This window comes from Lissotriton helveticus, chromosome 5_1, assembly GCF_964261635.1.
Source record: "Lissotriton helveticus chromosome 5_1, aLisHel1.1, whole genome shotgun sequence".
In the NCBI taxonomy this organism is placed as follows: domain Eukaryota; kingdom Metazoa; phylum Chordata; class Amphibia; order Caudata; family Salamandridae; genus Lissotriton; species Lissotriton helveticus.
Genome location: NC_136065.1, coordinates 2,101,021,953 through 2,101,048,405, shown reverse-complemented (window position 1 = coordinate 2,101,048,405; position 26,453 = coordinate 2,101,021,953). Strand labels below are relative to the sequence as shown.

Genomic DNA, 26,453 nt, shown 5'->3' with positions numbered 1-26,453 from the left:
TGTGAGGTGTCCACTCCTGGGCACCCCCAAGGTGGAGGCCAGGTATCCTTAGCATTGTGGGGGCCGTTGTGGAGATTAAGCAAGCTATTGCCCAGAGTTTCAGAGTGGGACTCCATGATTGGAATAGGCACCGAGGCGAGAATTATCAGGTCCGTTGAATTTTTGAGCTTTAGGGTCTGCCGCTCTAACCATTGAGCCACACTTCTCCACTAATGGAGGCTCATATTATGTGGTAGAGGTGGTTACATTATGTGATAAGGAAAATTGGATTATGTTGTATACTATTCCGAAGTTGTAACACATCCACCAACCACACAGGGCACTTACCGACTCTAACCCACGTGTGTGATAACAGGGTCAGAAACCAGACAAGACCCCTGCCACTTCTGTGAGTGACCAGTGTACAAATATAGACACAGTACTTACTGAACCTATTCCACCAGGTTGCCCGAATGTGCAGTAAAAAGTTCAGAAAAATAGATATGTCTCCTCCACTCCACCACCACAGGTGTATTTATAATCTCAGAAAATGTAACCTACACTACACTCGTAGCTATAGAACAGTCTCCCAGTATTTGACAGTGCTTGCAGTAATTATGTATTTTTGGTTTAGTCCGCTACCTTTTACCCCGTTGTTTGAAAATATACAGATCAGTTAGATGCTGTGGAAGAATGAAAAAGTAGTGCTTTTTTGTGCCTTAACTAAGTTTGGATTTTTAATGCTTACATTTCTTTTGAATGTCATGTTGTGTGTCTGATGATTCACGAGCCACGTACCCCCTAGAATAACTCTGCATCTGAGGCCACATCACTGAAGTGCAGCCACCAACACCAGTCTACATTAGCAGGCCATACTGTGGGAAGTAGCCCAAAAGGCCAGGTCATGGAATACACACATCACCCCAGCAAGTGCTCAGCCCTGTGAGCTTTCTTGGTGCGAATACACTAGCTGTCCATTGTAGGAGACAAAGATGATTTCCTCTGGATGCAGCAGAAGGAAATTGGAAAAATATATTTTACAATTTTCTACTTTACATATGAGTTTCTCTCACTAAAATCAGAGAAGAAAGTGTGATTTCGTGCCACTTATTGGAACTAAGGCCAGCGAGCTGTTTAGTAATTTCTCATGATCACCGAGAAGCATCTAGGGAGGTTTTAGGCTAATGGGGAGATTTTAGGCATGTATGGCTCCTATCAACATCCCCCAATACTACCCCCGAACATATGGACTTTAAAAATATATTGTTTATTTTGTAATGAAAATGACAATCTGCTGCATCCAGTAAGTCTTATATTTTGTATTTAACTGCATGTGTGTCTGCCTATGTGCACAGAACTTTAATAAAGTACAGCCACTGAATGACTTGTTTAATATCATGGTTACACATTTGTTTAACACTACAATCAAGTGACAAGGACACTAGGTTAGTGCCCTTCCTTTTCTGGTGCTTTGTTGCAGTTTTACGTTGTTCTTAGTGTTTTGTTGCTCAAATGGGTTTAATTTCTGATATTTATATGTTACCCATGTCTTCATTGCTTGATTTTGCTTGCGAGAACATATCACTCATAGTCGTTGAAATGTCACTCATAATTACTCTGAAATTATGAAAATGGCACACATAGTAATCTGAAACCTTGGCAGCTATGGTGTATCGCCTGCTCGGTTTGTTTGTGGCTTTTAACTTCCTATGCTGTACGTTCTCTGTGTATGCTTGCGTAATACGAAAGGAAGCAGACTCCCTCCCATGCTGTCGTGAGGAGATGGCTCCTGAGCCTGAGTGAGCTGCTCGTCATGCTCCGGTGGTTACAATGGCAGCGTTTTGCCCTGCTGCTCTAATAGGGCAACATGCTGCTCCTTGCTGGGAAAAGAGCCCGCAACCTCCTCTGGTTTTACAGTATCTGTAGAATGTCCTGGTGCATTGTGATCCAGGAGAGACCGCGCTGGGGCTGACACAATAAATATTCTTCTAAAGATGGTACAATATTTAATTTCCAGCATAGCTAGCTACAGCTGTTTGTACAGAAACATTATTGAGAGTGGGTCGATCCAAGGATTGTTCGTTTCACGATTTAGGACTGGAAGTAAAATATTTCCATCTTTGGAATAATATTGTATCCGCTAGCTAGCTCCATGCGCATCGAATCCCTATCCGCCGGAGTTCCTGGGAAACCTCATATTCATAGAGCAGGATCTTTTTCTGGGCACCCGGAATGGAGCGTCTCTATAGATGCTCCTTTCCGGGTGCACAGAAAAATACATGTTCAGGGCTTCAAGTGGGATGGATCACCGGCTCTGGATGTGTGTGTATGTATGTGTGTATTGGTGAGCAAGCCTGCTGTGCAGGCGTAACGCTTACAGCAGTAACCGATTAAGTGATAATTTCACAGAAGACACGGCATCGCCATCCTTGTGTTGCAAGGGAAATATATATATATCTTTTTTTTCTTTTTGCTGCATGGTACTGTTAGGCAAGTGCCCCAGTCAGGTCCCTAACCGAGGGCCCTGATTGTTCATTTATTTTTTGCAGTTCCCGCTGGATGTCTGACAAGGTTCCGTTTGTATCGGTTTCTTAAACCCACCAGGCTATGTTGCTATACCTACACAATTAAAATAGGAGAGATTTGGTGTGCTTTCTAACAGATGTTAGAAAGCACACAAAATCTCTCCTATTTTAATTGTGTAGTTTGCAAGTTGCGTTTCCTAAACAGTCTATTCCTGGCAGGGGGCACTGGAAATGTATCCCGATACCTTGAGGGTGCACAGAGGTCATTGCATAAAGTTCGTAGAAGAAGGTGCAATAAATCACTAATATACTTAATGGCTCACTGCCTACACCATGTACATGCTTCACATCCCCTATGGTGTCTGAACACTCCCTGGCCCCTAACCTGCTGGCATCAGTGCAGTCCTCTGGCACACAACAGACCATACTTTTTGGTTCATGGGAAACTATTTGAGCACCCATTCTTTAAACTGTTTGTGTACATTACTCTTCCTGGTTTCTACTTTGTCTTCAACTTCTGTCTATGCTCCTGGTACCTTGAAGTAGCAGGGTCTGGTCACTTAGTGGAATAAAGTGCCCATTAAACTGTGTTCAACCTCATGGTCTTAGGTTCAAATTCCGGTGGGTCCACTCAACCATTCACACTTCAAGGATCAATGGCGAAACGTGCCTTCCCATCACCACCTCCCCAGTTAATACCCCAAATGTATTCCCTACACAAGAGCTGGCTGTTTCGAGCAATGGAGTAACACCTATCAGACCCTGCAAACGAGATCACAAAATGATGGTACACTTGGCACCAAATATTTTGACAGTACAAGGTTTTTTGTCTCACAGCCCGTGGTCACACAGTCTGGCCTACAACCGTTAATTTCCATTTTTTGATTTGTCAGAACCAGATGAAAAACAGATACAAACAATAAGAAAATGAATAGAAACACAATAATATTGTACAATAAACAATTACTTTCAAATATGATTCGTTTTCATTCTCATGTTGAGAGGGTGAGTGAAATAAAGTTAAAAAAAATGTGTGTGTGTATATATATATATATATATATATATATATTAAATAAGAGAGAGAAAAAAAAGCCATTTAGGTTTAAGTCATTATCACACTATACAAAGCCTTCTCTTCCAATTAGTGATGGGTTGCCAGATCGCCGTGCCACGCATAGCAGACCATAGCCCTCTGGTGGCATAAATGGCACTCTCTTGATTGAAAACGCCGAGAAGGCGCGCTAACCACATTTGAAAGCTTGGTGAGTCTGTGTCTTTCCACCGTGCTGCTAGTATTACACTAAGGATTGCCGAGCTTATAAAAAGCATGTCTTCTTCTTCCCTGCTCAGGCTTAGTGTATTATCCGTGCCTAGCAAATATAGAGTAGGGGAATCAGGTATTTTATGGTGAAACACTTCCTCCCAGAATTCACAGATCATTCTTTTAATAAGTGTTAGTTGGTCACAATCACAGAACACGTGGATAAGCGTTGCCGGGCCTTTAAGACACCTGGGGCACTGATATTTCTCTCTCTTGCTCCAAGCATATAATTTGGCTGGAGTATAATATAGATTATAGATGGTTTTATAGGTCTGGGCTTTTAAGCTAGCTGACATGAGTAAACGTGATGAGAGGCAGAGACTCATGTCAATATCTACATTCGGATTGTCAAGTCTGTCAGCCCAAGCAATTTCTATATGTTCTAGATCGTTTTGTACCTTATCCAGTAGTTTACCATAGATTGTACCTATTCTTGTTTTAATTTTAACGATATCTATAATTTCAATTTTCTCCGAATTGATATTAGGGGCCTTATGTTTGAGCATAGCATGGATCTGCAAATATTTAAAATAGTCCCCATTTGAAAGATGACATTTTTGTTGTAAATCTGAAAAGGTATAAGCCTCATTCGCACCCAGAAGGTCGCCAATTGAGTATTTCCTACAGAATGCCATTTCCTTGCGATCACATCACTCCCTAGTTCGGGGAGAAGATTAGAATGCCATAAGGGAGAATACCTATTTAGCTTTGGGATGTGCATATAATTTGTTGTCTTTAGCCAGATTGACAAAGCGCTCGTGATGACTTTGAATTTATTTTTCTTGTAATAGCTTCTCTCTACCTGCCTTAGAAAGAGACCTTTTATCTTTTTCTCCTAAGGATAGCTCGTATATAGATGGAATAGGTGCATCCTCCATGGTATCAACGCTAAGATTTTCACAAAGAAGAGGGGCCATCTGTTGGAGAAAAGACGCCCAGAGATATAGCAGAATGTTTGGAACAGCTAATCCACCCTTGTCCTGAGGTAGTGATAGGAGCTTCAAGGATCTTCTGGTTTTGCCCTGTTGCCACATAAATTTGGACATAAGAGAATCTATTGTTTTGAGGACCTTTTCCTCAGATATCAATGCAATAGCCCGAAAAAAATAGAGCACTCTTGGCAGAATATTCATTTTTAAAAAGTTTCCTTTGCCAATTATTGACAACTGTAAACTATTAACCCGATCTAGGTCTTTCTTTACAGTGTTTAGTAAAGGCTCATAATTGAGTTGAGAAATTTGTGTGACATCCGGGCTTATGCTAACGCCTAGGTATGTAGCACTATTACTTTTCCCATGATCATTAAAAATAGTGTTATCCGTGCAAAGGATGATTGTTTTTTCTTTATTCAGAGAATATCCAGAGCATCGTCCATAGGCTTGCGTTACTGCCTCTATTTCTGAAATTGCCACGGAGGGATTAGGCGTTAGTACCGCAATGTCGTCGGCGCATGCCAATACTTTAGTTTCGAACTTGTTAACAACTATAGGTGTGATTAGCAGGGTTCTCTAAAAGTTTTCAAAATTAAAGGATTTATATACAAGGCAAATAATATGGGAGAACAGGGACAGCCTTAGTGTGTGCCTCTGGATACTCTAATTATACTTGATTCAGCGCCCATTATTTGTAATTTTGCTATTGGTTCAGAATACATAGCCATTATAGACTTGACAAAATTGGGGCCGAAATTATACTGCGCCAGGGCCGCCCATAAGAAATTCCAGGTCACCCTGTCAAAGGCTTTTTCGGCATCCAGAAGGATAATCGACATCTGGCCTCCTGTTGCAGACATTACATCAAACAGAGAGATTACTCTCCGAGCGGTGGTACCTTTGCCAGGAATAAACCCGTGCTGCCAAGTGGAGACCAGATGTTCGATGACCCGTCCGAGCCGGATGGCCATTATTTTAGCGTATAATTTGGAGTACGAATTGATTAGGGAGATCGGGCGATATGATAATTGTTCCTGAGGCTTGCCCTTTTAGGAAATATAATTATATTTGTTTCCCTCCATGAGGTGGGTGGAATACCACTCCATTGGATTCCTAAGAATAGATCGTGTAATAGTGGGCCCAGGGTATGACTGAGAATTTTATATAACTCCAAGGGTATTTTATCAGGACCTGCCGCCTCCTCAGAAGCCAGTGAAGACAAGGCAAGCTGGACTTCTATAAGCGTAATTTCCTTCTCAAGCTCTTCTCTGGTATTATCGTCTAAAATCATGTTTACTTCTCGTTGTTCAAGAAATCTTTCAAAAACAAATCTGCGTCTACCCTACTGATTCTATTATCATCCTGATAAAGGGTCTGATAGTATTGTTGGAAAGCATCAATTATTTCTGGTGTTTGTGTGAGCGTTTGCCCTTGTGATTGTATCTTTGTGATGGCATTATGGGACATTTGTAGGCGTGTATGTAATGCAAGATGTTTGCCAACTTTTTCTCCATTCTCATATACTTCTTTCCAGTGTGCTTTATAAGTCTCAGCAGCTTTCTGAGTCAAGCCCGAGTTAAGCTCGGTTTTTAGCACTAGCAGGCGTTGCATAGCTAGTTTCCCATCTTCCCCTTGAGCTATTTGTGTAATGTGCTCTTCCTCTGCTCTAGTCAGATCAACCAATTGTTGATAATATCTCGTATTGTTTTGTTTCCGTATTCTAATTTGATAACTCGTAGTTTCGCCTCTTAGAGCCGCTTTAAAACTATCCCAAACGACAGCCCAGGACACACTAAGGGGCTCATTAGGATGGCGGACGGAAGAGCCACCGCGGCCCTGGAGTAGGCGGAAAAAGCCTTTTCCGTGTCCGCCTGCCGCGGATACTCCGTCCGCCATATCAGGATAGGAAAACGTGTCAAATTTCCGTCCGCGACGGAAAAGCACGCTCCGCCGCCGAACTACACACGAGACCGTGGCGGACGGAACACATCCGGAGGCCCCGCCGTACGTACTGACGTCGAAGACCGTCCCCCAAATCAAGATGGCGGAAAATACACATAAAACCGCAGCGGAAAAACAACCTGTCTGAACACGGCGGAATCCCCACTGCGAAGACAGGTGACATAGCAGAGATACCCACCGCAAGCTGACCAACACCATGGACCCAGCGCTACACGCTTTCCCGATGCTCTTCGCGATCCACCACGTCCTAGTCATGGCCCACCATGGACGACGACGCAGGTAAGGCACAAACCATTGGCTGTCTGCAGGGGAATACCAGTAAGGGACGTGACGTAGGGAGGGGGAGTGTCATGTTACCGAAACCACTGATGAGAAGCAAATACAAATACACATTAGTAGTACGCAAGCAGGAATGACAACGACAGACCACGAGACCTGATAGACTACCTTTATTGTACAAAATAGGGGTTAAATCACAGTGTATGCGTGAGCATGGGCAAAGTGGGCACCACAGCAGCTACATCATTGGCAGTCAACGAGAGGGCAGTAGGCAGTATCAGAGCATCAACAGGGCATTGTGCAGTACAGAGCAGGTACATCATAGGCAGTAAACGAGAGGGCAGAATGCAGTATCAGAGCATCAACAGGGCATTGTGCAGTACAGAGCAGGTACATCAGAGCAGGTAACGAGAGGGCAGCATGCAGTATCAGAGCATCAACAGGGCATTGTGCAGTACAGAGCAGGTACATCAGAGCAGGTAACGAGAGGGCAGCATGCAGTATCAGAGCATCAACAGGGCATTGTGCAGTACAGAGCAGGTACATCAGAGCAGGTAACGAGAGGGCAGCATGCAGTATCAGAGCATCAACAGGGCATTGTGCAGTACAGAACAGGCCCATCAGAGGCAGCACGTGAGAGGGGCTAAGTGCATCAACAGTCCATTGCACAGAGCAGGTCCATCAGAGGCAGCACGTGAGAGGGGCTAAGTGCATCAACAGTCCATTGCACAGAGCAGGTCCATCAGAGGCAGCACGTGAGAGGGGCAAAGTGCATCAACAGTCCATTGCACAGAACAGGCCCATCAGAGGCAGCACGTGAGAGGGGCAAAGTGCATCAACAGTCCATTGCACAGAACAGGCCCATCAGAGGCAGCACGTGAGAGGGGCAAAGTGCATCAACAGTCCATTGCACAGAACAGGCCCATCAGAGGCAGCACGTGAGAGGGGCAAAGTGCATCAACAGTCCATTGCACAGAACAGGCCCATCAGAGGCAGCACGTGAGAGGGGCAGTATGCAGTATCAGAGCATCAACAGGGCATTGTGCAGTACAGAGCAGGTACATCATAGGCAGTAAACGAGAGGGCAGTATGCAGTATCAGAGCATCAACAGGGCATTGTGCAGTACAGAGCAGGTACATCATAGGCAGTAAACGAGAGGGCAGAATGCAGTATCAGAGCATCAACAGGGCATTGTGCAGTACAGAGCAGGTACATCATAGGCAGTAAACGAGAGGGCAGTATCAGAGCATCAACAGGGCATTGTGCAGTACAGAGCAGGTACATCATAGGCAGTAAACGAGAGGGCAGAATGCAGTATCAGAGCATCAACAGGGCATTGTGCAGTACAGAGCAGGTACATCATAGGCAGTAAACGAGAGGGCAGAATGCAGTATCAGAGCATCAACAGGGCATTGTGCAGTACAGAGCAGGTACATCATAGGCAGTAAACGAGAGGGCAGAATGCTGTATCAGAGCATCAACAGGGCATTGTGCAGTACAGAGCAGGTACATCAGAGGCAGCACAACTACGTGTCCCTACCAAACCGTCACAGGGACCACAAGAGTGCCACGCAGTTCTCAATGGACACACCATGTGAACTAACATTTGAGTGAAGTGTACAGCACCTCACATCACAGAATCAGGGGGACTGCGTGAACTACCTGCCTCGGACACACTGGCAGCACCAGCAACAGGAGTGTGAGACACAGCCACAGCCCGATGAACACACACATGGGCCACGGACCCAGACACACTGGCAGCACCAGCAACAGGAGTGTGAGACACAGCCACAGCCCGAGTGACACACACATGGGCCACGGACCCAGACACACTGGCAGCACCAGCAACAGGAGTGTGAGACACAGCCACAGCCCGAGTGACACACACATGGGCCACGGACCCAGACACACTGGCAGCACCAGCAACAGGAGTGTGAGACACAGCCACAGCCCGAGTGACACACACATGGGCCACGGACCCAGACACACTGGCAGCACCAGCAACAGGAGTGTGAGACACAGCCACAGCCCGAGTGACACACACATGGGCCACGGACCCAGACACACTGGCAGCACCAGCAACAGGAGTGTGAGACACAGCCACAGATGTAGTCACTGACACGTGAGCCACTGACCCAGACAGACTGCCAGCACCAGAAACAGGAGTGTGCAACACAGCCACAGATCTCCTAACTGACACGTGAGCCATAGACCCACATACCCTGCCAGGATCTGCAACAGGAGAGGGCACAACTGACACTGTGCCACCATCTGATACATGAGAGTCAACTGCACCAGCGCCACTGGGACAACTGAAATGATGAGCCACAGGGCTGTATGGGCCAGGAGGCAGGGTGGGCCTGGGAGCTGGGGATAGCTCACCTAGAGCCAAATCGGGGTTGGCAGGTGTCAATGGTGTGTGTCTGCGTTTCTTAGGGAGGTGTGAGTGCACCCTGGACAGGACAGGACTGCCAAGTGGTGGGGACTCCAAAGAATCACCACCCAACATAGGTGGAGCAACTGCTGCCGGGGATCTGGTTTCGGGGGACGTGCTGGAGCCTGCCTGTCGTTTGCTCTGTGCCTGCCGCCTGGACTCGGAATGATGTGTAATGGGGGATGCAACAACAGGGGACACCCTCCTCTGCTTCTGACTGGCCTGGATGGGAGTGGAGGTATGGGGGGACTCCGCCGCGGAGACATCAGTTTGGCGTTTAGTAGAAAACATCAGCCTCAGTGCAGCCAGGGGTGAAGTATGCCTGTCCTTGATTGCGCCATTGTCCATGCTGGATGCCTTGTCCGTAGGATGTGCCTTATCCTTAGGTGGAGTGTTGTCTCTGGATGTAGCCTGTGCCCTGCTCGCCGCCCTGTTCCTGCCAGCAGACTTGTCGTCTGTGGTGCACCTGTCTCCAGCAGACACCTGCTCTCTGTGTGTGTCCCTGCCCTTGGGAGTGGTCCTATCCACTGCTGTGGGCCTGCTCTTGGGAGTCTCCCTGCTCTTAGTAGGTGCCTTAGTCTTCTCACTGTCCTTGGGAGTGTCCCTTACCTCTGCTGTGGGCCTGCTCTTGGGAGTCTCCCTGCTCTTAGTAGGTGCCTTAGTCTTCTCACTGTCCTTGGGAGTGTCCCTTACCTCTGCTGTGGGCCTGCTCTTGGGCGTCTCCCTGCTCTTAGTAGGTGCCTTAGTCTTCTCACTGTCCTTGGGAGTGTCCCTTACCTCTGCTGTGGGCCTGCTCTTGGGAGTCTCCCTGCTCTTAGTAGGTGCCTTTGTCTTCTCACTGGCCTTGTCCAAGGAACAGTCCATGGACATGTGAGTATCCCTTGCCTTGGGAGTACCTTTCGTGTTGAATGCCTGTGTAGCTCCGGAAGGCATGTCCCCCAACAACACTTGTGGATCCTGTGTGTGTACTCCAGTGCATCTGACGTCGTCTACCTGAACAGATTTAGCTGATCTAGGGGATGGGGTCTGTGCCCTGCGTGCCCTGACGTGCTGTCTGACGCTGCTTCTAGTGCAATAACCTGTATTTGAGTCCTGCTCAGAATAATCACTACCCCCTGAGACATCCAGCGGTGTAGATGGGGAAACAGAAGTAGCACCCTGTTCGTTCGACTGTACTATTGCAGACGACACACTGCTTGCCAATGACTGCACTGTCCTGTGTAGACCTGCAAGATCGCCATGCATCCCTTCCATGAATGCCACCACCTGCCCCAACTTCCTATCATGGTCCTGGAAAGCATTTGTCATATTGGTCTGCCCCACACACAGCTGTCGCAGCAGATCAACGGCCTCAGCACACAGTGCATTTTGGCTCACCGTGGCAGGGGCAGCGGTGCCTGCACCGAACGCCACTCTGCTCCCCCTACTCCTCCGGCCACGAACAGTACATGGTGCAGTTGGCGGAAGTGTGGGCCCTGTGTGCTGTCTTACGACAGAAGGTGATGAGTGCCCACTCCCAGTCTGTGACAACAGTGCAGGCTCACCACGAGTGTCCGACGAGGAGGACGATGGTGTCTCCACATGCGAGTCCTCAGGGACGGTCCTGTCCCCCTCTCCGGCGCTGGCCTCCTCCGTGTCAGTCTGCGTGTGTGCGAAGTCTGAGCCGGACTCATTTCCTCGGCTACTCTCCACCGTCTGTGGCTGAGTGTCCTCTGTCAAAGCTGAAATGCACAGAAAAGATGTGTGAGTCATGGGCACACTCACGTACAGAAGGAACAGGATAGCCAAATCACATAGCAGACAAAGGTTTAGGAGCCCTCATCCTGCACATGGCCCACCCCTACCAGTCATCCTCACATTTTCTGCCATGGGGCCATGGACCACTAGGGGATGTGCTTTTACACTCAACTACTAAGCAAGTGGCGTGTCAACATGGCGGACCTGGATGTCAAATGAGTACCACCCAATGGGACCAAAATGGCTTCACAGGCATACATACGCAACACGGAACTCAATAGTGTGTCTGTGCACCAATACATGCATAGCACTCACAAGTTTCCTACACAGACAGTATGCTCACCGCTAGTTTGCTGTTGATCGGCACTCAGACGTTCGGCCAGTTCAGGATGCGTCACTGCAATGATACGGTGCATGAGAGGGGTCATGGAGCGTCGGGACAGACGGGGCGTCCTTGGAATCAGGCCCAGTGTTACTTCCGCTACATTCTTGCTCAGCCTGGAAATGTCGTCCCAGCGTTTGTGGCAGTGTGTATGTCGTCTGTTGCACACCCCCAATGCCCGTACTTCCCGTGCTATGCTCCTCCACAGGTCCTTGCGAAGGTGCAGCTTGACCTACCATGATGGGAGACAAAAGGGTGTAAGTCAGTGGACAGGTGGCCTGTCACACACATAGGGGCAAGACGTTACTGTCAGCAGCCATGCACAATCAGGAACATATGTCTAGCCCACACTACACAGCTAAGATAGAAATAGGCCTGATCATTTGGCCCCCTCATGCACACCAACATGTCCCACACTGCACTTACCACCCGTCCCGGTGCGCCGTAGAGGCGTCCATAGTTGCGGAGTACACCGTCCACGAGGACATCAAGCTCCGCGGCGGTGAAGGGTCGAGACCGGATCTCTTTGCCACTCGACATGGCAAGATCACGGAGTATGGCACTAGAGCAGCAGTCGGTGGTCAGCTCAGCAGCAGCAGCAGGTCGAGGTGAAGGTCACAGGCAGCTGTCGGTGGTCAGCTCAGCAGCAGCAGCAGGTCGAGGTGATGGCACTAGAGCAGCAGTCGGTGGTCAGCTCAGCAGCAGCAGCAGGTCGAGGTGAAGGTCACAGGCAGCTGTCGGTGGTCAGCTCAGCAGCAGCAGCAGGTCGAGGTGATGGTCACAGGCAGCAGTCGGTGGTCAGCTCAGCAGCAGCAGCAGGTCGAGGTGATGGTCACAGGCAGCAATGGTCCCCAGGGTAGGAAGTTTCATTTTGGCCAACACACATATATAGGGCCCTCAGCACGTGTCAGTGGCATACGTCGCCAGCAATTGGTCAGCCCTGGAAGCGTGATCGTGAAATGGGCCAATGACTGGCCCTGTTGTTGCGGTGCACAGCTTCCGCTACTTGCGATTGGCCGTATGCGGCCAGCGTCCCTCTTCCCATTGGCTGCATGTGCAGGGACCGTCACGGGCACACATCGGCAACCGCACGTGCAAGCCTCAGGCACGGATGCTTCAGTTGCAACAATGTACTATCACTGGCGCCTCCATGGCGGTGCACGTACACAGCGGGGGAGGTGCAGGCCTATACACCCTGTAGATGTACTCAATGGACATGCCAGTTCATGACCCCCCTTACAGTCACCTTGCATCATCCACCGTACACCGGCCGGAGCGGCCGGCCCATGAACAACCGCCGTGCCAGGCCCTGCCCAGGACCGCCGTGCCGGCCATGGCAACAACCGCCATTGCACGGCCCTTCCACTACCGCCGTGCCAGGCCCTGCCCAGGACCGCCGTGCCGGCCATGGCAACAACCGCCATTGCACGGCCCTTCCACTACCGCCGTGCCAGGCCCTGCCCAGGACCGCCGTGCTGGCCATGGCAACAACCGCCATTGCACGGCCCTTCCAGGACCGCCGTGCCGGCCATGGCAACAACCGCCATTGCACGGCCCTTCCACTACCGCCGTGCCAGGCCCTGCCCAGGACCGCCGTGCCGGCCATGGCAACAACCGCCATTGCACGGCCCTTCCACTACCGCCGTGCCAGGCCCTGCCCAGGACCGCCGTGCCGGCCATGGCAACAACCGCCATTGCACGGCCCTTCCACTACCGCCGTGCCAGGCCCTGCCCAGGACCGCCGTGCCGGCCATGGCAACAACCGCCATTGCACGGCCCTTCCACTACCGGCGTTCCCTGGCGGTCCGTGCAATGGCGCTTGTAGCCATGGCCGGCACGGCGGTCCTGGGCAGGGCCTGGCACGGCGGTAGTGGAAGGGCCGTGCAATGGCGGTTGTTGCCATGGCCGGCACGGCGGTCCTGGGCAGGGCCTGGCACGGCGGTTGTTCATGGGCCGGCCGCTCCGGCCGGTGTACGGTGGATGATGCAAGGTGACTGTAAGGGGGGTCATGAACTGGCATGTCCATTGAGTACATCTACAGGGTGTATAGGCCTGCACCTCCCCCGCTGTGTACGTGCACCGCCATGGAGGCGCCAGTGATGCAACATTGTTGCAAATCGACCATCCGTCCCGGATCCTTGCACATGCACTTGCCGGTGTGTGTGCGTGACGGTCTGTGCACGTGCAGAAAATGTGAATGTCGAAGGCGGCCCGCGTATGCCCAGACGTAAACAGCGGATGCAGTGCACCGCCATGGCGTGGTCAATGTTTGCATCTTAGCCGATGATGCACCTTCTACCATTGTCTGCAGCTGCCTGCTCACGGTTGTGTGCGTGATTGCGTGGCTACACATGTCATGCTCCATCCCATGTGTGTCCATACCATGGGCATCGGTGAGCCACAAGTGTCCATCACGTGTGCATGTCCACATCGGGTAGTACCCTACACAATTTTGTCGTACCTCACATGTACACAGTAGATCCCGTATGTATGGGCACCTGTGAATCAGTTGTCAGTGAGTGGTATGTGTCAGATGATGACTATGGTGGGGGTTCTGTTGTGTACTGTACATGTGTGTTGCCTATTGTGTCCCCATGCATGTGATGTCCGTATGCCCACCATTCCTGGTGTTGCCATTGGGGCATCATGATATGGGGGGGTGGGGGGGTGTTTAATTTAGTATGTGTGCATGTACTTGCATGTGTGCATGTGATGTTGGGCCTACACATGTGGGTCATGTCACATGTCTGGTTGGCAGTGATGTTGAGGTGAGACAGTGTGCATTGCACATGTTGCTAAACATCATGTTGCTAGTGGATGCACATTGTTGCTACGTCGAACCATGTTGTCCTGACAATCAGAGGAGTCACACATATGACAAGCATACACTGGATACTACATGTTGGTAGAGGGCGTTGACATGTGATTGAGGTGCACACACATGCGTTGTATGTGATTTGACTTCCATTCCATCTACTCCCACACAGGAGGGCTCCAAATGTCCATCGCCCATACACTGTGCTGGAGGATATGGTGGACGACGAGGTGATCCGGAAATTCAGGCTGGATCGCCGTCGATTGTTGGAACTTGTGACCCTATTGTCTCCTCACCTGCAGCCGCGAAGAACCTATCCAGGTTCCATGACACCCACGCAAAAGGTGATGGCGGCACTCCATTTCTTTGCAACAGGCACATTCCAGTACACAGTTGGAGATGCCGGGGGAATGTCACAGGCCATGTTCAGCACGGTACTCCGGGATGTACTGACAGCCATGATGCTGTACAAGCATGACTATATACATTTCCCTCAGGCGGCGGACTTGGCAGCGGTCAAAGCTGGCTTCTATGCCCTGGGTCGTATACCACACGTTGTGGGTTCCATTGATGGCACGCATATCGCTCTCATTGCACCACGGGCACGTGAGCAGGTGTATAGGAATCGGAAACACTTCCATTCCCTGAACGTGCAGGTGGTGTGCCAGGCCGACAACATCATCTCACATGTGTGTGCAAGATTCCCTGGCTCTGCACATGACGCCCACATCATGCGGAGCAGCATGGTCCCCCAACTGATGGCTAATCTGCGTCCGGCACAAGCGTGGCTTGTTGGTGAGTATGCTGTGGTGACAGGAGTGATATCTGTGTGGCATGGTGTGCCCCACAATGCAGGTTGTGATGTTTCTCTCTCTCTCTCTTCCACCAACACAGGCGACTCGGCGTACCCAAACAGGCCTTGGCTGCTCAGTCCCTTACGCAATCCCACTACAGCTGGAGAAATGAGATACAATGATGCCCATGGTAGGACACGTCGAGTGGTAGAACGGACATTTGGCCTGCTCAAGTCTAGGTTTCGGTGCCTGGATAAGACTGGAGGGGCCCTGCCTTACTCACCAGGCAAAGTATGCAAGATCGTGATAGCGTGCTGCATGCTTCACAACCTGGCTGTGCGCTATAACATTGAACTGCTCTTGGACCCTGATGAACTGCAAGTTCCTCGCCCTCCCGACCCAGCCATGTCAACTGATGAGGATAGTGGTGAGGAGGAAGGTGTGGACCAGAGGCGCCAGATCATTGATCGCTACTTCCCTTGATTGTGAGTGTGCTCCTCTTGTGCTGCTTGGGTATGCCCTGTGAATGTGTGCTGGTGTTGTGGCATAGTGGTGTGCTTCATCTCTGTGTTCTGCTATGTGATGCATGCATGTGTGTGTGTGTGCTAAATTGTGGCCAATGCACGTCTCCATGATGTGTGTCGTCTCATCCATTACTGTTGTGATGCGTGTGGGTTGTTAAATGTTGCACTGCAGTGTGTTCTGATGAGTGTGATCATGTTTCCTGACGTGTCTTTGCGGTTTCTATTTTCCCTAGGTCACTCCCGCAGCGCCATGATTCTGTACCAGTTGGATACCTGTACCTAGTAACATCTGTTTCTGATGCATTCATGTGAATAAACATGGAGGCAACACATGATTGAGTGAGTAAGTGGCTTTTATTTACAAATTGTGCATGGGTGTAGGTGCATATTTACAAATGAGTGAAGGGGTGGGGGAGTGAGAGTAGAAGGTTATGGCAGATGAAATGTCCGTGCGGACACCACATAGGGTGGTGTCTGCCTAGTACAGCAGGCCTGTGGCAGGTGGGACCGGATAGTTGGCAGGGTGACTGGCATGCGCAGGTACTGGTACAGTCATTTTCTGTTCCTCTTGGAGCGTGTGGCAGCTGCTTCCACACTGCTGTCGCCCACTTCCAGCCTCGGACGGCCCCTCCGTCTTTGTGCCGGTACGGAGTCAGCTGGTTGCGCTGGGGCATCGGGTACCACATCCGCCGCAGGTGGCGGTGGCGGTGGCGGTGGCGGTGTTTGTGGCCTGATTGTCCTGGTGAAGATGTCCACTAGTTGGCCAAGCCGCCTCTCAATGGCCCCCAACATTGCAGTGTTATCTACAAAGTCCTGGTGGGCCCGGTCTGCCTGTGCCTGACCACGTTGGTAGCTCACCTCCACCCTGCCCAGTGCCTCCAATGACTGTTGCACTGGATTGGGTGTGTTGGTATCCTCCCGTGTTCTTTGGCGTATGCTCCTGCCTGCCGGATCTGGCCTTGCATCTCTGCCTTGCCTCACACTCTCCCTGCGTGGCTGGCATGGCGCTGGCACGGCGTTGGCCGTTGGGTTGGGCAGGGTGGCAGGGGCTGGAGTGGTGGTAGTAGTGGTGGTGGTGGAGGTGGTGCTGGTGGTGGCTGTGCAGGTCACAGTGGCCGGTGTTGTCACAATGGCAGAGGCCGTAGTTGTTGGTGCAGGGGTGACCTGGGAGCCAGATGGCCCTGGCTGGCTGCTTGTGCCGGGATCATCCTCTGCCCCGGAGGTGGCTGGCCAATCGTCCCCTGAGACGTCTGTGATTGGCGAGTCTGGAGGGCGGGTATTGCTTCCAGCTGTCAGATTAGGATGACCTGCAAAACAAAAATGTGAGGATGAGTAATGTGGACTTGACAGGTTGTTTTCACTTTTTTTGCCGATTCTGTCTGCACTGGTACTCACCCCACCCACCACCACCACCGCCATCCCTATGGACATGGGGGCCTGTTGGGAGTTGTAGTTCCATCCCCTCACACCCACCACCACCGCCATCCCTATGGACATGGGGGCCTGTTGGGAGTTGTAGTTCCATCCCCTCACACCCACCACCACCGCCATCCCTATGGACATGGGGGCCTGTTGGGAGTTGTAGTTACATCCCCTCACACCCACCACCACCACCCACCACCACCACCACCACCGCCATCCCTATGGACATGGGGGCCTGTTGGGAGTTGTAGTTCCATCCCCTCACACCCACCACCACCGCCATCCCTATGGACATGGGGGCCTGTTGGGAGTTGTAGTTCCATCCCCTCACACCCACCACCACCACCCACCACCACCACCACCACCGCCATCCCTATGGACATGGGGGCCTGTTGGGTGTTGTAGTTCCATCCCCTCACACCCACCACCACCGCCATCCCTATGGACATGGGGGCCTGTTGGAGTGATTTCGACGTTGGTGAGTATGTGGACTGCATCCATGGGTTGGGGTCTGGGAGATGTGTCTTCACAGTTGTGTGAGGCACACCATGTAGTAGTGCTCGTGGTGCTTGGTTTGTACTTACCAGCCTCTTCTCCCTCAGGAAGTCCATCAAGGCTCTCAGGGTGGATGATGGTCATCACCTTGTCCTCCCACTCGGTGTAGGGTAAGGGCTCCGGAGGGGTTCCACCGCCGGTGTGATTAGCCCGGAGATAGTTCTTGGCTCGTATGGCTTTGACTCGGGTCTTTAGATCGTGCCACCGCCTCTGGATGTCCTGCTTCGTCCTCGGGACGCTCCCGGAGGCATTCACCCTGGTGACTATCCGGTCCCACATGCTGTTTCTCCTGGCTATGCTGGTCTGCTGCACTAGGGCCCCGAATAAGTGGGGTTCCACACGGATAATCTCATCTACCATAACCTTCAACTCGGTGTCAGTGAATTTTGGTTTTTTTTTTGGTGCCATGGTGTGTGGTGCTCGGGGTGTGGGTTTGCGTGGATGGGGAGGTGCAGGTGTGTGGTGTGTAAGAATGGTGTGGTGGGTGTTTGTGTGGTGGGTGTGTTTGGGTGTGGGTTGTGTGAAAGCTATTTCTCTTTGGTCTCAGTTCAGTGGTGTGTCCTGCTAGCAGCTATGCTGTGATGCAGAGGAGTTGTGGAGTGGGTGGAAGTTCTTTTATGGTGTGTGTCTAGGCCGTGTCTGAATGGTTATTGGCAGTCAGGTGCTAGGTGGGAGTGTTGCCAGGTGTGGATTGTGTGGTGCTTGGCGGTGGATCATTGTGTGTTGTGATTGGTTTGGATGTTTTCGGTGGGTGGGCGTTTTTTTTCGTGTGTTTGGTGATTACCTTCCGTGCCAATGTATGGCATTGGTTTGACAGTAGGGATGTTGTTTGTGTTGTCGTTCCGCTGTGGTGCACGGATTCTCGGAGCATTTGTACCGCTGCGGACGTGGATGGCGGTGACTACCGGGGTACTTGCGGAGTTATCCTAATAGCGGACACGGACATTGCGCAGGTATCGCGGGGGTGGTGGATGTATCCGCGGTCATGTGCGTACGCGGCGGTCGGTGTTTTTACTGTTCCGTCCGCCTGCCGCGGACTCAGGTGTACTCCGACCGCCGCGGACGGGGATTGGTGTGCTCCGTACGCCGCGGTCGGCGTTTTTTGCATGTTTTATCCTAATTGCTGTTGCGGATTTTCCGCGGACAGGTCCGGAGTATCTTGCCACCTTCCGCGGCGGACGGTACACGTTTCCGTCCGCCATCCTAATCGACCCCTAAATCTGTTTATATCAAAAAACTCTTGGGCCCAGTTAGTAATGTGAGTAATATAATCTTTATTAGCTAACAGCTTTCTATCAAATGTCCAGATTCTGCGCTCCCTCTTAATGGGTCTAAGGTTGATAGTGATAGTTAGAGCATTATGGTCCAAGATAATTTTAGATTCCTTTAAAATTGAAGCATTGTCAGCCAAATCACTAGTTGCAAATAAATAGTAAATCCTGACATATTTGCTATGGGGGAATGAATAATAAGTGTAGCCAGGATCCGGATAATTTTTTAGGTCCCATACATCCTTTAATCTAAAGCTATCACAAAGTCTGCTAAAAGCTTTAAAGACTCGTGGCTTACGGCCAATATAGTGAGGGTGTGTATGGCTACTGAATCGAGGGCCAAGTGATATATTTAAATCAGCACATAATATAAGTGGGCCCTGTATAGGTGCTAGCTCAAGTGTCTCGAATATAGTCGGATCATCCTGATTGGATCCGTAAATAGAGCAGATAGTGATACCAATGCCTAGTTTAATAATTACCCATCTGCCATGAGTATCTACTATTTTATGGGTGGCGTGTCCCAGAAAGGTTTTAGCAAGCACTGCTACCCCCCTTATATTGGAGGTTTGTGTAGTACATGCTAATAACTGATATCCCCTGATTTTGAGAGGGTGCCTTTTCAGCCACGGCAGGTGCGTCTCTTGAAGGCAGATAATATCTGCAAGGTTTCGATAAATTATCTCTCCCAGCCGTTGGCCTGACACATTCCAGGTTCGTATTGTTAACTTCCCCATAGTCCTATGTTTAGTGGACCATAGTCTGCCAATGCCCTAAGCTCATTTTGATAGTATGTTAGATCTGATTTAGTTTTGATTGCCCTATACCATGAAGGTAGTGTTGATTGAAAATAAAAAGTAAGACTTGAATTGATTCTGGTTCTGTTTTTTACATTTCTTTTAGAGGCTCCCCCTCCCCCCTTCCCCCCCTTCCTGCGAGACATCCTGGGCCATAGGGAGCCCAGGTTTAGCCGTTGGCAGGGATAGAACGTCCCAGCACACATACACCGTGGCTTGATCAAAAAGAAAAATATATACAATTTGGGTACATAGAATACATATAAGTTACTTCACTTTGATGTCTTCCCAACCCAAATTCTGACAAAATTGAAATACTCTCCTTCTTTATCTTAGTTCTCTTTTGTGTTTTTTTTTTTTTTTTTTTTGTTCCCTTGGGTATTTTCCTTTTCGCCCGATGAATTTCGGGTGTATGATCTGCTGACGTATAAGTTCAGTAGAGTTTAATACTTTAATGGTTAAAAAACGTTACAAGCTGCCTTTTGATTATTTTATTTTCCGGTGCTCTGCTTTGGTTTCTCAGAAATTTCTTTTAGATAGGCTTCAGCCTGGATCTCACTTGTGAAAGTTTTAGTTGTTCCTGTGTAAATAATTTAAAGACGCTCTGGGTTTTGTAGATACTGTTGCTCCTGTCTGTTCAAATGGGGCAAACAATTGCCTCATTCGCCATCTGCGTTCTACTGTTGCATGAGCGGAATCGGGGCGCGCAAAGAAAGTAAATCCCTTGAATTCCTTTTTATTTGTGGGTCTAGCAGTATCCTACATTTTTTCTCTCAAGATAAAGTTTCCGAAGTAGACCAAGATAGCTCTCGGGTACTGTGGGTTTTGATTGTTACATTTGGGGAGCATCAAAGGGAAGCTATGTGCATGTTGGATCTCGTTATTCAGGTTCCAAGTTTGGAGATTGGGAAAAGATGTTTTAAGGAGATCAGCCATGAAACCTCTCTGATCATTTCCCTCTGCGCCCTCGGGGATACCAAGAAAGCGCAAATTGTTTCTCCTACTGCGGTTCTCAAGGTCTTCCACCTTTTGCATTAGGTCTTTAATGACACCTTCATGTTCTTTTTCCTGAGTTTGAAGTTTTGTGCCATCAAGTTCGAGATTTTCCGTACGAGTTTCGACAGAGGCCATTCGATTCGATATTTTGGAGCAAGTTTGGTCTACTTTTTGTACAGCATCTTGAAGTTTTGTATAGCCACATGATTCCTGTTGCTGTCCATTTTGACATCCTTATGAAACAGTTTGATGGAATTGAGTACTTCGCTCAAGGATGGCTCATTTACATTTTCATATCTATCGCTGTGCTTTCCATTATGTGCTGAGGCCATTTCCGAAAGAGCCCCATTGGGGTAATTGTGTGATTCAGATTCTCCAGTGGTTTTAAACAATGAGTCGTTCTGGATTTGGTTAGGTCTTTCTTTAGCCTGTTCAGTATTGCTCCCAGGGTCAGTGGTTTCATCATATGATAGTTTACGGTGTCGTCTAATTGTTGGCCTATGTTTTTGGCTGCCGCTTTCAAGTTTTTTTATAGTTTGCAATCTCCTTGCTTTTTGACTTATGAACTCCAGATTCTCATTGTCATCGATTTTGTTCTTTGGTTCGATTTACTCTTTTTTTTTTTCCTTTACTTTGTCATTGCCATCTTTTTAGGTCTCGCCTGTCGATGCGCATGCGCATCGAGCAAGCGAGACTATAGGGGCTCATCTACTCTTTATCTAACTTGCAAGGAATCGTGGCGATTCCTTGCAGTGCCCGTGACTTTTAAGCTCAATGCGCATGTGCATTGAGCTTAAAAGCGCGTGCACAGCCGCCCGCATTCCTCCGACACCTTTGAAGTGAAGCTTAGCTTCACTTCAAAGGCCCGGCTTCTTCACACCCACATGCCGCTCTGCCCCGCTCCGCCCCCTCCCCTGAGTCATCCTGCCTGCCCCTTCCCGCCGTGTCGCATTTCTCCTCCCCCCTCCCCTCTCCCCTCTCTTCCCTCCGTCTTGTTTTCTTTGATGCTGGTATTTCCATAAGCGAGACTATAGGGGCTCATCTACTCTTTATCTAACTTGCAAGGAATCGTGGCGATTCCTTGCAGTGCCCGTGACTTTTAAGCTCAATGCGCATGTGCATTGAGCTTAAAAGCGCGTGCACAGCCGCCCGCATTCCTCCGACACCTTTGAAGTGAAGCTTAGCTTCACTTCAAAGGCCCGGCTTCTTCACACCCACATGCCGCTCTGCCCCGCTCCGCCCCCTCCCCTGAGTCATCCTGCCTGCCCCTTCCCGCCGTGTCGCATTTCTCCTCCCCCCTCCCCTCTCCCCTCTCTTCCCTCCGTCTTGTTTTCTTTGATGCTGGTATTTCCATATCTGGCAGCTTCCTGCCCTCACCCCACGCACGCTGTTTATTTATTTATATTTAATATGCAGGAGATCTCAGTTTATTTAATTTATAATTAATGATGCCGCCCACGCTGAGGCTCGAACCCTGTTCTCCTTCTCCAAAGTCGGCATCGTTATATGTTGAGCCACCTCTTCGCACCGTTTGTTTGTGCTGACTTTCTTGCTCTGCCGCTGCTGGCAGCGGCATTGCGCTTGGAGGGAACATGTAATTGACCCGTCTCGCTTCTTTTCATTTGAATTTTTTTTACATTGTCTCCTTCCTTCCGCCCCTCGCAGTTTGTTTTCCTTGCACCGTCCCTTCTTACAGTCCCTTTAACCATTTTGGTGTTGCTCAGCCCCAACTAGCATGTTATTGTCAAGCCTCCAAATATGCAGCACAAACACGACGTACAAAGAGATTAACGTGTTGCCTGGAGCACATTTCGGGAATAACATTAAATGAAAGCCCAAACCCGCTTTACCGCAACTTGCTTTCACTTGTTGTCTTTGTTTCCAGTGCTATTTTAGAGCTTTGTGCAAACTACACTCTCGTTATTTTGCTGGTAATAACTTTGAGGGAATAGCGTATTTTTGTTTTTTAAATAGCTGGCAGCTTCCTGCCCTCACCCCACGCACGCTGTTTATTTATTTATATTTAATATGCAGGAGATCTCAGTTTATTTAATTTATAATTAATGATGCCGCCCACGCTGAGGCTCGAACCCTGTTCTCCTTCTCCAAAGTCGGCATCGTTATATGTTGAGCCACCTCTTCGCACCGTTTGTTTGTGCTGACTTTCTTGCTCTGCCGCTGCTGGCAGCGGCATTGCGCTTGGAGGGAACATGTAATTGACCCGTCTCGCTTCTTTTCATTTGAATTTTTTTTACATTGTCTCCTTCCTTCCGCCCCTCGCAGTTTGTTTTCCTTGCACCGTCCCTTCTTACAGTCCCTTTAACCATTTTGGTGTTGCTCAGCCCCAACTAGCATGTTATTGTCAAGCCTCCAAATATGCAGCACAAACACGACGTACAAAGAGATTAACGTGTTGCCTGGAGCACATTTCGGGAATAACATTAAATGAAAGCCCAAACCCGCTTTACCGCAACTTGCTTTCACTTGTTGTCTTTGTTTCCAGTGCTATTTTAAAGCTTTGTGCAAACTACACTCTCGTTATTTTGCTGGTAATAACTTTGAGGGAATAGCGTATTTTTGTTTTTTAAATAGCATGCACGAAAACAGTATAATTTCAATTTGCACCACTTATTTCCCATGTTTGTGTCAATGTAAAAATCGACCCTGCACACCCAGCACCAGGGCCGTGTGCCTCAATGATGCAGTACACGCACCAGTAACTGAAATATGACGAAAGACTGAAAGGAGTAGCTACAAGCTGTGCTCTAGTTCTGCTCTCCAAAAAATCAGCAAAGAAACAAGCAATTAAGAACATTTCATTGAAGAAACCATTGAGCAGGAAACAGAAGGAAATCCTACAGAAAGAATCCTAGAGAAAGAAGCTTGAGGTATGTAAACACTTTTATTATGCAAAGGACGTCAATTTCAGGATGCTCAGATGCTCTCATTGGAGTGAAGCGATGGCTTACGTTGAATGAAGAAGCAGCTCTGAGCACTTCAAGAACAGCTGTAGTTTACCACAAGGCACAGAGGCTCTGGCAAGCTTGCATAATGTGGCGGTAGTCCACATCTCGTCATCTAGTGCCCCTCCCTCTGACCACATTATAACACGTTTGTGCCGAGTTGGCTCTATGGTTTATGCAGGAATGAAAAGAAACAAGTAAAATGCATCAGAGATGAGAAAATAAAAAACAGCGAATCTTTCGTACTAAAAAGATGTATGTGAAATAGTTACGAATCTGTTAAAATATGAGCGACAATCCTCAAGTCATCCACAACTTACACTGGTGCTGTTCACTGAAGGGTTCACACTCTGCTTATTCAATTGTTGGCCTCTTGCTGAGATGGTGAATAAAAAGCTATTTAGTGTTCATTTGTATTAGAGCATGAATTACAAGATCAGCGAGTAGTAGTGAGACCACCCAACAATTCTCCATCAGTTGGCAAGTAAGGGGCCATTCTAAAATGGCAACACCCAGATCCTGGACTGCCTAACTCTCGGCCCACCCATAGTATAGTCTGGTAAAGATGATGCTCACGAGTGCCTGTGCAGCAACAAAAAATATCAAAAATGCATAATCTCGCCGGCGCTGAACTATGGATCGATAATTATTTGTCAAATACATTTTTAAAACATAAATGTTCCTCTAAGGCACATGGCAGATGCTATCTGTAGCCTTGAAAGTCCATAGGCCCTGAGAAGTGAAAGGTGATTGGTGAGGGCAAGTTGTGCTAAGACATACTCCTAAGCTTGTGTGCTCACCCTCACCCTCAAACCTTCACCCTCAACCCCTCACTCACCCTCACTCTCACTCACCCTCACTCAGCCTCAACTACTCTCACTCACCCTCAACCCCTCACCCTAACTCACCCTCACCCTCACTCACCCTCAACACCTCACTCACCCTCACCCTCACTCACCCTCACCCTCACTCACCCTCAACACCTCACCCTCAACCTCAACCCCTCACCCTCACTCACCCTCACTCTCACTCACCCTCAACCCCTCACCCTCACTCACCCTCACTCACCCTCACTCTCACTCACCCTCAACCCCTCACCCTCACTCACCCTCAACCCCTCACCCTCACTCACCCTCACCCACTCTCACCCTCACCCTCACTCATCCTCAACCCCTCACCCTCACACAGTGCAATAGGTCTCAGACCATTTCAGTTAGAGCTTTAAGAAATGTTTATGGCTTTTTTTATTTGTAATTCTTTAGCATTGGCTACAGGAAACAAAAATGCTAAACATTTACAAAAAAAACCCATAAACAATTCTAAAAGCACTAACTCTAATGGTGCGAGACCTATTGCATTTCCAATGCTTGTTTTATTGTTGTCTTTGTCATTATCTTTATCCATGCTATTTTCTGTTTTTTTTTTTATTCAAGGCATTGTCTGCTTTTTTCCGTCGCTTTATTTTTATTTTTGTCTTTGTTTCTAATTTTCTCCATATTACCACTGCTAGCGCTGCCTTTCTCATCGGGGTTTTCTTTAGCCTTGGATCCTCTGGTTTCAGGTCGTCGTTGCCCATCTTTTGCCTTTTGAACATTGTTAGTGTTTAGCATCTCTAAAGTAGGTCTTCTAGATTCATCTTGCACTTCTGGCCCTTCTGGCTCTTCTGGATCACTTGGGTAAGTATTTGATTCAGTTAAATGTTCAGATATTTTTCCCCCGGATATTTGCTCAAATAATGCCTGTCCCTCTGCCCGAGCAAGATCTGCCATGTCGTATATCTGGGGGTTCTTCTGTGCCAGACTCCGGGTTTGGCCCGCAGCTTGCCCGCTTTGCTATGACTGGCTATGTTTTTGCGTTCTCAGGGCAAGTGTTATAGTGGTTAAAATGGTTATAGTGGAGAATTTCTGGAATTTTGACCCCTTAGCTACCACAGTATCAGAGACCACTGATACCGCTACTGCCACTCCCTTATGTTTTAGACGTGATGGTGGATTTTGCGCAGACCACCCTTTTATAGCGTTTCTGTCACTAGGCATGTGGCGCACGTAATTCGGTTCACATTTACCTGGTTTGAGGCTGGCATAAGTTTTCGGCTGAACCATCCGTGTTTTAAAGTTCACTGCCCCCTGAGTCCCCCCCCTTTTTTTTTTTTTGGACCCCGCAGCCCCCCCCCCCAGTTTATCGCAATGATCCTGCACCAATTACCCCGGTTTGGTCTGGGGATAGCTGTTTAATTTCTTGGGTTTGGATGTTTTTGGTTGCCTAGTCTTAGTTGCTTAGTCTGCTAGCCTCAGTTGTTTTTTTAAATACTTTTTAAGGTGGTATTTCTTGCCGCCAATGCCAAACTTTGAAAGTCTCAAAGTACCAGGTCAGATAGTCAATCAACAGAGCAGAGCAATACTGTAGACCCTCAGAACCGCACAGAAGTAGCACAAAGATAGTGGCACATTAGCACGTATGAGCATATAATGCTAGCATATACTGGCAGATACACCGCAAAATAATTGTAAAACAACAGCAGGATAGCTTCGGTAGTATTGAAAAAAAGTATTGAAAAAAATCGCATATACTGCTACTGGCCTTGATTGAACCTCTGCTGTTTTTGCTATGTATTTTTTTTTCTCCCCTTAGCTGACCTTGATTCTATTTTAGCGCTGAACGCTGCTGCATTAGGTTCTCTTTCCCTTTTCTCTTTTCTCTTTCTCTTTCTCTTTTGTTTATGGTCTTGTCTGTCGATCTTGTGTCGATCTGCCCAGTCTGTGGA

The 26,453-nt window shown here is 48.8% G+C and overlaps 1 protein-coding gene across 4 annotated transcripts in view; it reads right to left on the bottom strand.

Moving 5' to 3' along the window:
* Nucleotides 1–26,453, bottom strand: part of LOC144756353 (uncharacterized) — a 430,517-nt gene that overhangs the window by 132,819 nt on the left and 271,245 nt on the right. The gene's annotated exons all lie outside the window — the stretch shown is intronic.